Raw genomic sequence first — 12,139 nt, 5'->3', positions numbered from 1 at the left:
GAGCGCCGCCACCCTCCACTCACCGTGGCGCTCCATCCCGCGTTCCGGACGCGGACGCCCGCCCGACACTCACGGCCGCCGCCGCCGCCGCCGCCGACGCCCGCCCGACACCCACGGCCGCCGCCGCCGCCGCCGCCGCCGCCGAGGGCTGGAGCTCGCCGCTCCCATCCCCCACGGCCCGCGGACGCCCGGCCAAGCCGCCGCCGCCGCCGCCCCTGCAGCTACAGCCACGACCAAGGCAGCCCGGGCTGCCCCGCCCCCGGCCTCTCACCTCCCGCCCGGCCGCGGCCCGCCCCCTGGGGCCCAGCCCATTGGCCCGCGCGCCCGGGGGGCGGGGACGGGCGCCAGCGGCAGGTGGGGCAGGCCACTGGCTCTCCCGCGCCCAGCGCAGGCTGTCAGCTTCTTCTCGGCCAGCAAACTGTCCCGAGATCTGCAGGACGTGTTAGCCGCCCTGTGCGGCTTGCGGCAGGACAGGCGGAGGAACCTTAGGGATAAGTCACCTTTTGCACCCTCCAGTAGGGAGCAGGTCCTTGTTGTTTAAGTGGACATTTCTCAGGTGGACATTTTGAATTCCTTCCAGTCAGGAATTTGGTCCCCAACTTGTTTAGTCCTACCCCTGCCCACACCCTCCTTCTCCCTTTAAGAACAAAAATACATTTTGTGCTTAACTTTAGGAACAGGTCACCTGATGACTTCATCTGGCAAATCGGAATTTCTTGGATGAGCAATCTACATTTTTTATGAGGTACTTCTTTTGACCACCTCGTTCCTCTCTCTCCAACTCAAGAAAACAAAAACAAGACCCCACACAGGTAAAGTGTAACACAGGCCTGGCTCCTTTCCGGAAGAATAAACTTCCTCAAAACCAGCCAACTACTCTGCCCTCTGTACAGGGTCATATTTTCCACTTAGACCTATATTACTTCAACTGCACTCTCAAACTCGCTCAGAATGAGAAAAATGTCTGAGAAAGATGGAATAATTAAAGAAAGCAGCAGGGGCTGAAAGCTTCTACATCATTCTACTCACGAGAACAAGCCTCGTCATTAGCTATCTCAGTTCTGGAACATTCAGAAAGAACTGATGGCGAAACAAAGGGCACATGGGGAGGGTGGCTGGCGGTAGTGGTGGAGGCATTGAAAAATATTATCGCATGTGGGAGAAAGCAGAAAAAGACACGGGAGAGTGTGAGGAGAAGTACGACGAAAGCGGGGCTGCAGACACAGGGAGAGAGAGGGTCAAAACCAAGGAAGGCAGAAACAGGTGGAGGCAGAAAGAGAAAATATTGAGAAATAAAAGAGAAAGGAGAGACTACCTACTTACAGGGACAAAAAGGAAGTGAGCATGGGAGAGCCAACAAGTGAAGTAGTGAGACAGGGAGAAAACACTCATTGGCAAAGAGAAGAGGAACATCTTTCATATCTTTGAACCCTTATACTAAAAACAATGTTGGGGAAACAGCAAATTTGGCCCTTCAGGTGCTACTTGGAAAAGATAAATATGAAAATGCTCAGCGTCTTGGATATTTTAGCTCCACACTGGAATTGTCCGACTCAACTTACACAAATTTACCCCTTCAAACCCCAAACACAACAGTACCAAGGACATGCCACAGGCACTAAGGAAACCTCAAAACCAAACTCTCCTTCTAACCACACTTAAAAAGAACAATGCACCATGGACTCTCACCATGGAAAATGATGATGCCCTGAACTGAAACAAACTGAGAGGTCAGGGGTCCCAGGGCAAAAGGAGGCTGGAGCATCCCAACCCTTATTAAATCATAAGGAAGATTTGGGGAAGAAATATAAGGCAATCACTCAATCTCAAACACCCCTTTATATCTATTTTTAAATACCTGTATATTAATTATTTTGTACTTTCTTATTCCATTATCACCATTTCCTTAATAAAGAGGATTGTTTTCCTTATTAAATTTGAACAATGTCTTGCACAAGATCCTCATGGGGAGAAAGGGTATGTGAGGTAGAAGTGGTGGTGTGACAGAGACAGAAAGGAGCACATGGGAGGGAAGGAGGGGAAAAAGCCGTGAAAGAGAGATGTGAGAAGGTGAGAAACAATTGTGGAGAAGAGAGAAAGAAGACCAAAAAAGATGCAGAGACAAATGGAGGCAGAGAAAGAGAAAATAAGATGCAGATAGAATAAGGAAAAGAGACAGAAATGATAGAAAGAGAAAGAAATAGGAAGACTACCCAGGGACAGAAAAAGGGGAGACGGACATCTCTCACACCCAAACAATTCTGGACAAATAAACCCAATTAGGGCCCTAGGTTGTTACTTGGAAAGGATAAATATGAGAACCTCAGGCTCCTTGATTACCTGGGCTCTACTATCATTTTGCAGATAGTAGAGCTATCTTAATTTCTATTTATCATAATTTCTTTTATCTTTGCTTAATTTTTAAAAACTTTAAACATAACTGTGCCAAGATCAAAAGCACTAAAAATGCTGGGGACACCTAACAACCAAATGTTCCTTCAAATCCTAATGGAGGAGAATGATGCACCATGGACACTCATCATGGAAACCACTGATGACTAAACTGAAGGACACCAATGGGGGAGAGAGGAAAGGATTCTGAAGGTCATGGAAGGTAGAGGCAGGGTAACCCTCAGGGAACTCAAGGGAGGAAAGTCTGCCCCTTGGATCTGCTCTGGGTTAATCTCAAGACCCTTCCCACCAGATCTACCTCTAAACCATCTCAAAACAACCAACTATTCTGCATAGAACCAACACAGAGTGAATCTTCAATGAATATTAGACCATTAAATTATAAGTACGGTTATCTGAGGGAAATTTGAGAAGTCTCTCAATCCCTGTCCTCCTCTTATAGCTTTTTTAAAAATAGACTAACTATCTGTCATCTTTTCTACTCTTTTTCCTTAGTAAGGAGGAATATAATATTTGGAAACATTAGCAAAAATGGTAGTTCACTTTTAAATTAAAAGGGTTGTTTTATTAATTCCCCCTAACTTGCATTTTGTTTAAAGAAATTTTATGTCACACAAGGAAGTTTCAAGTATGAAAAGTACACTATTGAAACAATACCTTTCTGCAACTCCAAAATTCTTGGTTTATAATTAAATTATAAAGGGTTAAAAAAAAAAGAAGTAAACCCATCTGTATATCTATTGTAGAAGTCCAACATCTTAAAATTGTGTTTTTACCATTTTACGTTATTATTGTCTCTAGTATTTTTCCCTTCTCAAACAGGAATCACATCCTCTGTGATATTGCTCTTCTGTCATTCTATGAAGCCTCAACTTGCATATTGTTAAAATCTTTTTCATGTGTTCTCTTCAGTGTTAACATAGGCAGTATTGCTATTTTTGCTGGGTAAGGATCTTCATATTCCTGAAGTTGATTCTGTAGTTTAGGTAGCCTACTTTTTATAACAGAATATGGTTCTAAAAACATTTTGCAATGTCTGGAGACATCTTTGATTGTCACAACTGGGAAGGAGTTGTACTGACATCTAGTGAATAGAGCCAGGGATGCTGCCAAACATCCTACCTGCACAAGAGAGCACACCTCAGCCCTCCTACCTCTACCCCTAAGAAAGAATTACCCATCCCCAAATGGCCAACAGTGTCAAGGTCAAGAAACTTTGCTCTAGACCCAATTACCACTTTATAAGCAATACAGAAGACAAGAGAATATGTTAAATTACATCACAGGATGCACTCAGTAAAATCTAGGCTGTGGATCATTTTATAGAGCAAACAACAGTTTCTTAAACAAATAAATTGCAAGGAAAACGATGAAAAGAAAATCTCCAGATTTAAAAAAAAAGTCTTAAAATTTTAAATATATCAAGTGCAGGAATAAATGAGATCAGACTTGCCCTTCCACTATACTGTTTTCAGACATTAGACTATAAACAGCACAGGACTGTGATCCTGGAGAGAGGGGATCACAAACAAATGAGGTGATTCCTACAGTCACCCCAACTTTCTGCCTGGAGACACACTCTAGACCATGGCATGCAAGAAGGAAGCCAAACAGAGTGTGGTTCTCTTGCTAGGTTGAGGAGAAAGGGATCATAGTTCAGGGAGACTGGGACAGCTGGAATCTGTAGGACAGAGTACCAGATAGGAAGAAGGTAGGCAGAGGAAGAGCTCCAGAAATTTGTATAGGCAACTCTTTAATTTTCTTGCTGAATACAAAGCTATATATGTATAGGGTGAATCCCCTCAAGGATAGACAAAGAATTTCCAGGGACCTGTAGCTGAACAATTCCCAGGGCTCTCACAGGTCTGGGAGACCTCAGAGTGTTCATCAGCCAGAGTAGAGAGACCTATTGAATAGTCAAGGAGAGATCCCAGAAGGACATGTGTTAGTAGTACATCTAACCCAGCCCTACTAAAATAGTATTCTAGACTCACCCCAACAAATCTTCAAAACAAGCCTCATTTTGTAAGTTTCTTTTTAAAAAAAACCTGATATTTAAAACAAAAGTAATAACAATGTGTGTGGCATTTACAACATATTCAGGATAGCAAAAAGTATCACAATAGCAAAAATTAAGGGAGGAGGGAAATGAAAGTAAGGTTCTTACTTTATATGTGAAATAGCATAATATTATTTGAAGGCATATTATAATAAGTTTAAAATGTATATTAAAATATTCAGAGGTACAGTTAATAAGCCAACAGTGGACATAAATGGAATTTTAAAAAATTAATCCAAAAAAAAGGCAGGACAAGAAAAAAAAAGAAACAAAGAACAGATGAGAAAAATTAAAGACAAACAATAAGATTATAGGCTTAAACCCAATCATATCAATAATTACATTAGATATAAATACTCTAAACACCCCTATAAAAAGGCAGAGATTGTCAAATTGTATAAAAACTTAAGACTCAACTACATACTGCCTGTAAGAAACAGACTTGAAATATAAAGACACAGATAGGTTGAAAGTAAAACCACAGAAAAAGATATGCCACGCAAATACTAATCATAAGAAAGCAGAAGTAGCTCTATTATATGAGACAACCCGTTTTACTAAGGATAAAGAGTAACATTTCATAATGATAAAAGTCAATTCATCATAAAGACATGATCTTAAAAGTGTATGCACCTAAAAATAGAGCTTCAGAATACACAAGGAAAAACCTGACAGAAGTGTGAGGAAAAACAGACAAATCTCAATGATAGTTAAGATTTCAACAATCCTCTTTCATTAACTGATAGAACAAATAAGAGAACAAATAAGAGAACAAATGTATGGACACCAAGGGGGGAAGTGGGGGTAGGGAAGCTGGCGAGGGATGAATTGGGAGATTGGGATTGACATATATAACTAATATGTATAAAATAGATAACTAATAAGAACCTGCTGTTTTAAAATTTAAATTAAATTTTTAAAAAAGTGGATCAAAGAAAAATGTGTGACAAGAAAAAAAAAAGAACAAATAAGAGAAAATCTGTAAGGATATAGAAATTTTAAATAATACTATCAACCAACTTGACCTGATATACATTTATAGAAAATTCTATCCAACAACAGAATACACAGTCTTTTCAAATACACATAAAATATTCACTAAGATAGACCATATGTAGACCCATACAATAAGTCCCAATAACTTTAAGAGAACTGAAATCATACAGTGTATGTTCTCTGACCCAAACAAAGTTAAATTTGGAATAAATAACAGTAGGATAATTGGGAAATCCCCAAATATTTGGAAATTATAAGATATATTTTTAACTAATCCATGGGTTAAATTTTCACAAGGCAAATTTGAAAATATTTTGAACTGAATAAAAATGAAAACACGATATTTCAAAATGGGTAAGTTACACAGTAAAAGCAGTGGTTAGAGAAATATTCAGCTTTAGCTGCTTTATTAAAAAAAAAGGAGGGAGACTTTCCTGGTGGCGCAGTGGTTAAGACTCCACCTGCCAATGCAGGGGACATGGGTTCGAGCCCTGGTCCAGGAAGATCCCACATGCCGTGGAGCAACTAAGGCCCTGAGCCACAACTACTGAGCCCACGTGCCTAGAGCCCATGCTCTGCAACAAGAGGAGCCACCGCAATGAGAAGTCTGCACACCGCAACAAAGAGTAGCCCCCGCTCGCTGCAACTAGAGAAAGCCCGCGTGCAGCAACAAAGACCCAATGCAGCCAAAAAAAAAAAAAAAAAAAAAAAAAGAAACAAAGGAGGGCCTAAAATCAATGATTTAAGCTTCCACTTTAAGAAGCTAGAAAGTAAAGAGCAAATTGAACAGGAAGTAAGTAAAAAGAAGGAAATAATGGTAAGAGTAGAAATCAATGATATAGAAGACAGATAACAGAGAAAAAAATCAATTCAACTAAAAGTCGGTTTTTTAAAAATATCAATTAAATAGATAAATAGCTTGCTGAACTGATCAAAAAGTAAAGAGAGAAAACACAAATTACTAATATCATGAATGAAATAAGGAACATCAGTACAGACCCTACAGATATTAAAAGGGAAACAAGAGAATGTTATAAACAACTTTGCCAAAAAATTCAACAACACAGATAAAATGGAAAAATGTCTTGAAAAACACAAATGACCAAATCTAACACAAGAAATAGAAAATCTGGATACCCTTATATGTATTAAAGAAATTGGATTCATAATTTAAAATATCTCACAAAGAAAACTGCAGACCCAGATGGCCTCGCTAATGAAATCTACTGAACCACATAAAATAGTCCTACAAAAACTCTCAGAAAATAGAGGAGGCAGGAAAACTTCCCAACTCATTTTATGAGGTCAACATTACTCTGATACCGAAAGCTGACAAAGATATTACAAGAAAACTACAGATCAAATTTCCTAACACAGTATTAGCAGGTCAAACCCAACAATATATAAAAAAGAATAATACATTAGAACCAAGAAGGGTTTGTCCCAAGAATCAAGCTTAGTTTAATATTCAATAGAGAAAAACCATGTGATCATCTTAACAGATGCAGAAAAAGCATCTGACAAAATTCTTCAATCTTTCATGATTAAAGCAGTCACCAAAGTAGGAATAGAAAAGAATTTCTTCAACCTGATAAGAGACAGCTACAAAATCTACAGCTAACATCATAGTCAATAATGAAAGACTATGTTTTCCCCTTAAGATTAGGATCAATATTGTTACTGAAGGTCTTAGCCAGTACAATAGAACAAGAAATAAAATACACTCAGATTGAAAAGGAGGAAGTGAAACACTTTATTACAAGTTGATATGTTTGTGCACCTCAAAAATCCTAAGGAACCGATAAATAAGGTGCTACAACTAATAAATGAATATAGCAAGGCCACAGATTACAAGGTCAATATACCATAGTCAATTTTATTTCTATATACTAACAACAAACAATTGGACAGTGACATTTTAGAAACTAATACCATTTATAATAACATCAAAAAACAAGATTTTTTTGGAATAAATTAGACAAAACATGTGCAGGATCCTAAATTTAAAACTACAAAACACTAGTGGCAAGAAATTAAAGAACTGGATAAATCAATAAGTATGCCATGTTCATGGATTAGAAGACTCAATACTGTTAAGACTTTAATTTCTCTTAAATTGACCTATAGGTTCGAGCAATCCCAAACAAAATCTCTCCTGGCTTTTTTATAGAAATTGATGGGCTGAGTCTAAAATGTATATAAATATGTAAAAAATCTGAATAGCCAAAAAATTTTTGAAAAACGAACAAACTTGGAAGATTCACAATGCCTGATTTTAAGATTTACTATGGAGCTACAGTTGTCAAGACAGTGTGATATTGGTATAGAGATAGACATAGATCAACAGAATAGAATAGAGTCTAGAAACAGACCCACAAATATAATCAGTTGATTTTCAAAAGCTACTAAAGTAATTCAATAGGGGGAAAGATGGTCTTGAGAAAAAAAATGATCCTTGATCCTTACTTCAGAGCATACCCTAAAATTAATTCAACATGTGTCATAGACCTAAACATATAACCTAAAACTATCAGTCTTTTAAATACTGGAATTGGAGGAGGCAGCTGCTTGTTTTTATAAATAAAAGTTATGGGGGGACACAGCCACGCCCAACTGTTTATGTACTGTCAATGACTGTTTTTGCCCTACAACAGCAGAGTTGAGTGGTTGAGGTGCTGTAGCCTGTAAGCCTAAAATATTTATGATCTGGTCCTTTAAGAATATGTTTGAGGATCCCCATTCTAAAGGAAAACTTGGGAGAAAATCCAGGGAACAATTTTTCAGACACAAAAATCAAGAACCATAAAAAAACCCAAAAAACTGGTAAACTGGACTTCATCAAAATTTAAAGCTTCTGCTTTTTGAAAGACAACTGTTAAGCCCACAAACTGGGAGAAAATATCTGACAAAGGACTTGTATTCAAATTACATCAAGAACTCCTACAACTCAATAATAGAGTGAACAACACAATAAATTAATAAGTAAAAGATCTGAACAGACACTTCAAAAAAGAAGATACACAACTGGGTAATAAGCACATGAAATAGTGCTCAACATCATTAGTATCCGGGAAACACAGATTTAAGCCACAATGAGATACCACTAAATATCTACTGGAATTCTCAATTTTAGCTAGACTGAAATACCAACTTTGGTGTAGGAAGGATTTAGAGCAACTAAAACTCCCACACACTGCTGCTATACACGGTACACACCACTTTGTAAAATAGCCTGGCAGTTCCTTATACAGTTGAACATACATTTACCGTACAACCCAGGAATTCTACTCTTTTATATACCCTCCCAAAATGAAAAATACATTCATCCAAAAACTTGTAAACAAATGTATGTAGCATTATAGTCAAAAACTGGAAACAACCCAAATGTCCATCAACAGATAAATGGTTAAACAAATCGTGATACAGCCTTACAATGAAATGCTACTTAACAATAAATATCTATGACGTGGCAAAAAACCATGGGTGAATCTCAAAAACATTATGCTAAATGAAAGTCAGGCACAAAAGAATATATGCTGTATGATTCCTTTTACATGAAATTCTAGAAAAAATGAACCTAATCTTTAGTAATAAAAAGCACGAACGGTTGCCTGATGACGGGGTTGTAGTATGGGAGGTGGGGGGAGTTCCAAATGAGCATTACTTTTTGGAGTAATGGAAATGTTCTGTATCTTGATTATGGGCATTACATGAGTGTATACAATTGTCAAAACTCACTCATAGTGTATAAAAAGCTGTTATCATTTTTTAGTGCTCAAAGAATATTAGATAAGTAAATTAAAAGTTAAATTGTAGAAGGTTCTGTTTGAATAATCCCTGAAATTAAACTTCCTCTCTCCCTTAATACTTTTCAAAATATTTTCCATCTTCCTCCTTAGAAAGGAAGACTATGGTATTTGAAAACCTTCTCAGTGACAAATACTGAACATTTTTTAAGAAAAAGCAAAAAACCTTATCCTAGGGAGGCAATATCACCAAATGGCTCTTTTGCTTATCAGAGTAATGATAAAGGCAAGAAAGAAAATGCAAACTCTCCACAAAAATCCTCACCATATCGAAACGTGTTCCTAACCTTCCTTTTAAACCTCCTTGTTTCTTTACACATGAATGTGTCTTTCTGTGTTGTGGCTCATCATCATACTGGAGATGAGGCAGGAAATTAAAAACAAACAAAATAGCCTTCAAAGCAGAATCATGGAAGCTGATCACTGACATCCTTGTATGTATTAGAGATAACCAGGAATTCTGCCCTGAAGGATCCTTCTGCCTTCTGTGCTTATTAAAATCATTCTCTTAATTAACTTCAAACTCACACAAAACATCACTTCTTCCAAGAAGCCTTTTCATTCCCTCCACTGAAAATAAATCATCCCTTTAACTTTCCCATTGGACATTCTACATACTTTTCTCAGGTAACCCAAGATACTATGCCTTGGGCCCTATTTATTTGGAACTGTCTACTTCTACCCAATAGACTGAAAGGTTCCACAGGACCTTGTCTAACCCAGAATGGGATCACACTAAATTTTCTGAGCGAATGCTGAATGTATCACCAATGGTACAGGAATGAAAATCTTTCCAGGGTACCTTCTGGGCATGAGCTTTGTTCAATGCAGTACTAACCACTGGGACCAACAGCAGTGGTTGCAGAAGCACACATTCCTAGGTCAAGGGCTTTTACAGCTGGGAAGTGAAGGTGCTGATAATTTAGGTGGATGTTCTATTTTAGGGAGGTGGGCAGAGCAGGAATGACCAGCCACCATAGATTTGCTGAACAGTGCTTTCTTCATCTCAGCCAAAGTTTTATCTCCTGCCAATCTGGGGACTGAAACATTTTCAACCCAGGTCTATCTTACTTCCCTTCAAATTCACTCTAAAACTTTCCTCAGAATCAGGAGACTAAAGCTATTTGTACCATAAAGCTAATGAAGCTTAAGTGTCCAGGTTCCTCACTTGCACAGTTCCTACAATCAGAAAGCATTTCTAACTATGCATTCTTGGCAACTGCCTATAGAAATCTCTGAAGAAAGGGGATTTAAATCTCCAAGACTCATAATTTGATTTGTAATTTCTTGACTCATTCTAAATATTCACTTTCATATTTAATTATGAATTCTTTTTCTTGAACAGGAAACTCCCCTCCCTCAAACCGAACAAAGGGAAGAAACTAATTGTCAAAAAGAAGAGAAAAGGAAAAGGTAAATGTGCAACAAAAAGTTCTTTGGTTATTTTGGCTCCACCGCGTCTTGGAACTTTCACCTCCTAACAGCTCCTAAAAGATCCACCGTTAGAGATAGATAGAGGATGTCGAAGATCAAACAAAACAAAACAAAAAAAACAAAATACCACCAGTGGGGGTAGTTGGTAAACAAACCTCCCCCTCGTTTCTAAAGAGGAGTGGTGATGAAAAAGCGAGACAGACCCTGGAAATGTCAGAGGGGCTCAAAGACAAGGAGAGTTCCTGGCTACTTTGTTCTGGCCAAATGAAGGCCTTCCCTCGAGCTGAGATTTGGAACAGGAGTCCTGGGACAGCATGGGAAACAAACTCACAGGGAAACGCTCTCCTCTCCTCTTAGTAGCTGCAATCCCCCGCCTGTCAACTTCTATTTCGCAAAGCACAGGGCTTGCCCTAGGACCAGCCTGGGTTAGCGCGCGCGTGCGTGCGTGCGTGCATGCGTGCGTGCGTGTGTGTGTGTGTGTGTGTGTGTGTGTGTGTTGAGTGTGTGTAGGACGGCTACAGGGGTGTGAGAGAGAAGGGTCGGGGTGGTGGGAGAGGGAGGGAAGAGTGTGAGAGAGACAGAGATGCACCAGAGTAGGGCACTTGGGTAGAAAGGGGAGTGTTTTTCTACTTTTCATTCCCGACTCCCCAACAAAAATAAATAAATAAATAAACAGCCGGGCCTAGGTGAGACGAAGTGTGATAAAAGGTAGACAGGGAACACGAGGTGTTTGTTATTTTATCTCAGCCTTTACATTTGTCAGACTAAAATTTCAGAAAAAGGCACCAAACTTCCAAAAAATCCCAAGTAAAGAAGACGAATGTGAAGACACGGTTAAGGTAATCAAAAGGCGGGCGGGGAGGAGTAAAGGAGCCCCCGCCTGAACTCCGCTTAAAGGCAGATGAGGGCATGTGGTTAGAAAAGGGAGAGGGGCTACAGACGCTCAGGGGGGACTTGGAAAGGGAGTAAAGTCCGCCCCGAGAGCCTCTCCCCAGCGGCCGGGGCGGCGTCGCCTAACTGGGGACAGCGGGGTCCGACAGTCCTTGCAACGCCCGCTCTTGCCCTCCCCGCTCCTCCGCTCCTGCCGCGCCCGCCGCGCCCCTCGTCCGGTCGGACCCATCCCGGAGGACCAGGAGTCCCGGGGACACCGGCCCGGCCCGCCGCCGCCAGCCACCAGCGCAGCCCTAAGTTGCCTCCACTCCCTGCCGCCGCCTGGGCCACCTGGACCCTGGACGGCAACTCGTGGGTGGCCGCCGCGGGTGACCCCAACCCCCAGCCGCGTCCGCAGCGAGCGCCGCCATCCTCCACTCACCGCGGCGCCCCATCCCGCGTCCCGGACGCGGACGCCCGCCCGACACTCACGGCCGCCGCCGCCGCCGCCGCCGCCGCCGAGGGCTGGAGCTCGCCGCTCCCATCCCCCACGGCCCGCCGG

General features: G+C 40.6%; 1 protein-coding gene across 8 annotated transcripts in view; it reads right to left on the bottom strand.

Moving 5' to 3' along the window:
- Positions 1-12,076, bottom strand: part of ARHGAP29 (Rho GTPase activating protein 29) — a 76,691-nt gene extending 64,615 nt beyond the window's left edge. For 3 of the 8 annotated variants that reach the window (XM_055084443.1, XM_055084447.1, XM_055084446.1), the window contains exon 1: positions 12,020-12,076. The gene's annotated coding sequence lies outside the window, so the exon portion shown is untranslated. Of the gene's footprint in view, positions 1-23; positions 100-12,019 lie in introns of those variants that run through there. The other 5 variants (XM_055084448.1, XM_055084445.1, XM_055084449.1 and 2 more) reach the window with 4 other exon arrangements.
- Between the last annotated feature and the right edge of the window lie 63 nt (positions 12,077-12,139).

The sequence above is a fragment of the Physeter macrocephalus genome, chromosome 4 (assembly GCF_002837175.3).
Source record: "Physeter macrocephalus isolate SW-GA chromosome 4, ASM283717v5, whole genome shotgun sequence".
Classification (NCBI taxonomy): Eukaryota; Metazoa; Chordata; class Mammalia; order Artiodactyla; family Physeteridae; genus Physeter; species Physeter macrocephalus.
This window is presented reverse-complemented; position numbering and strand designations above follow the sequence as displayed.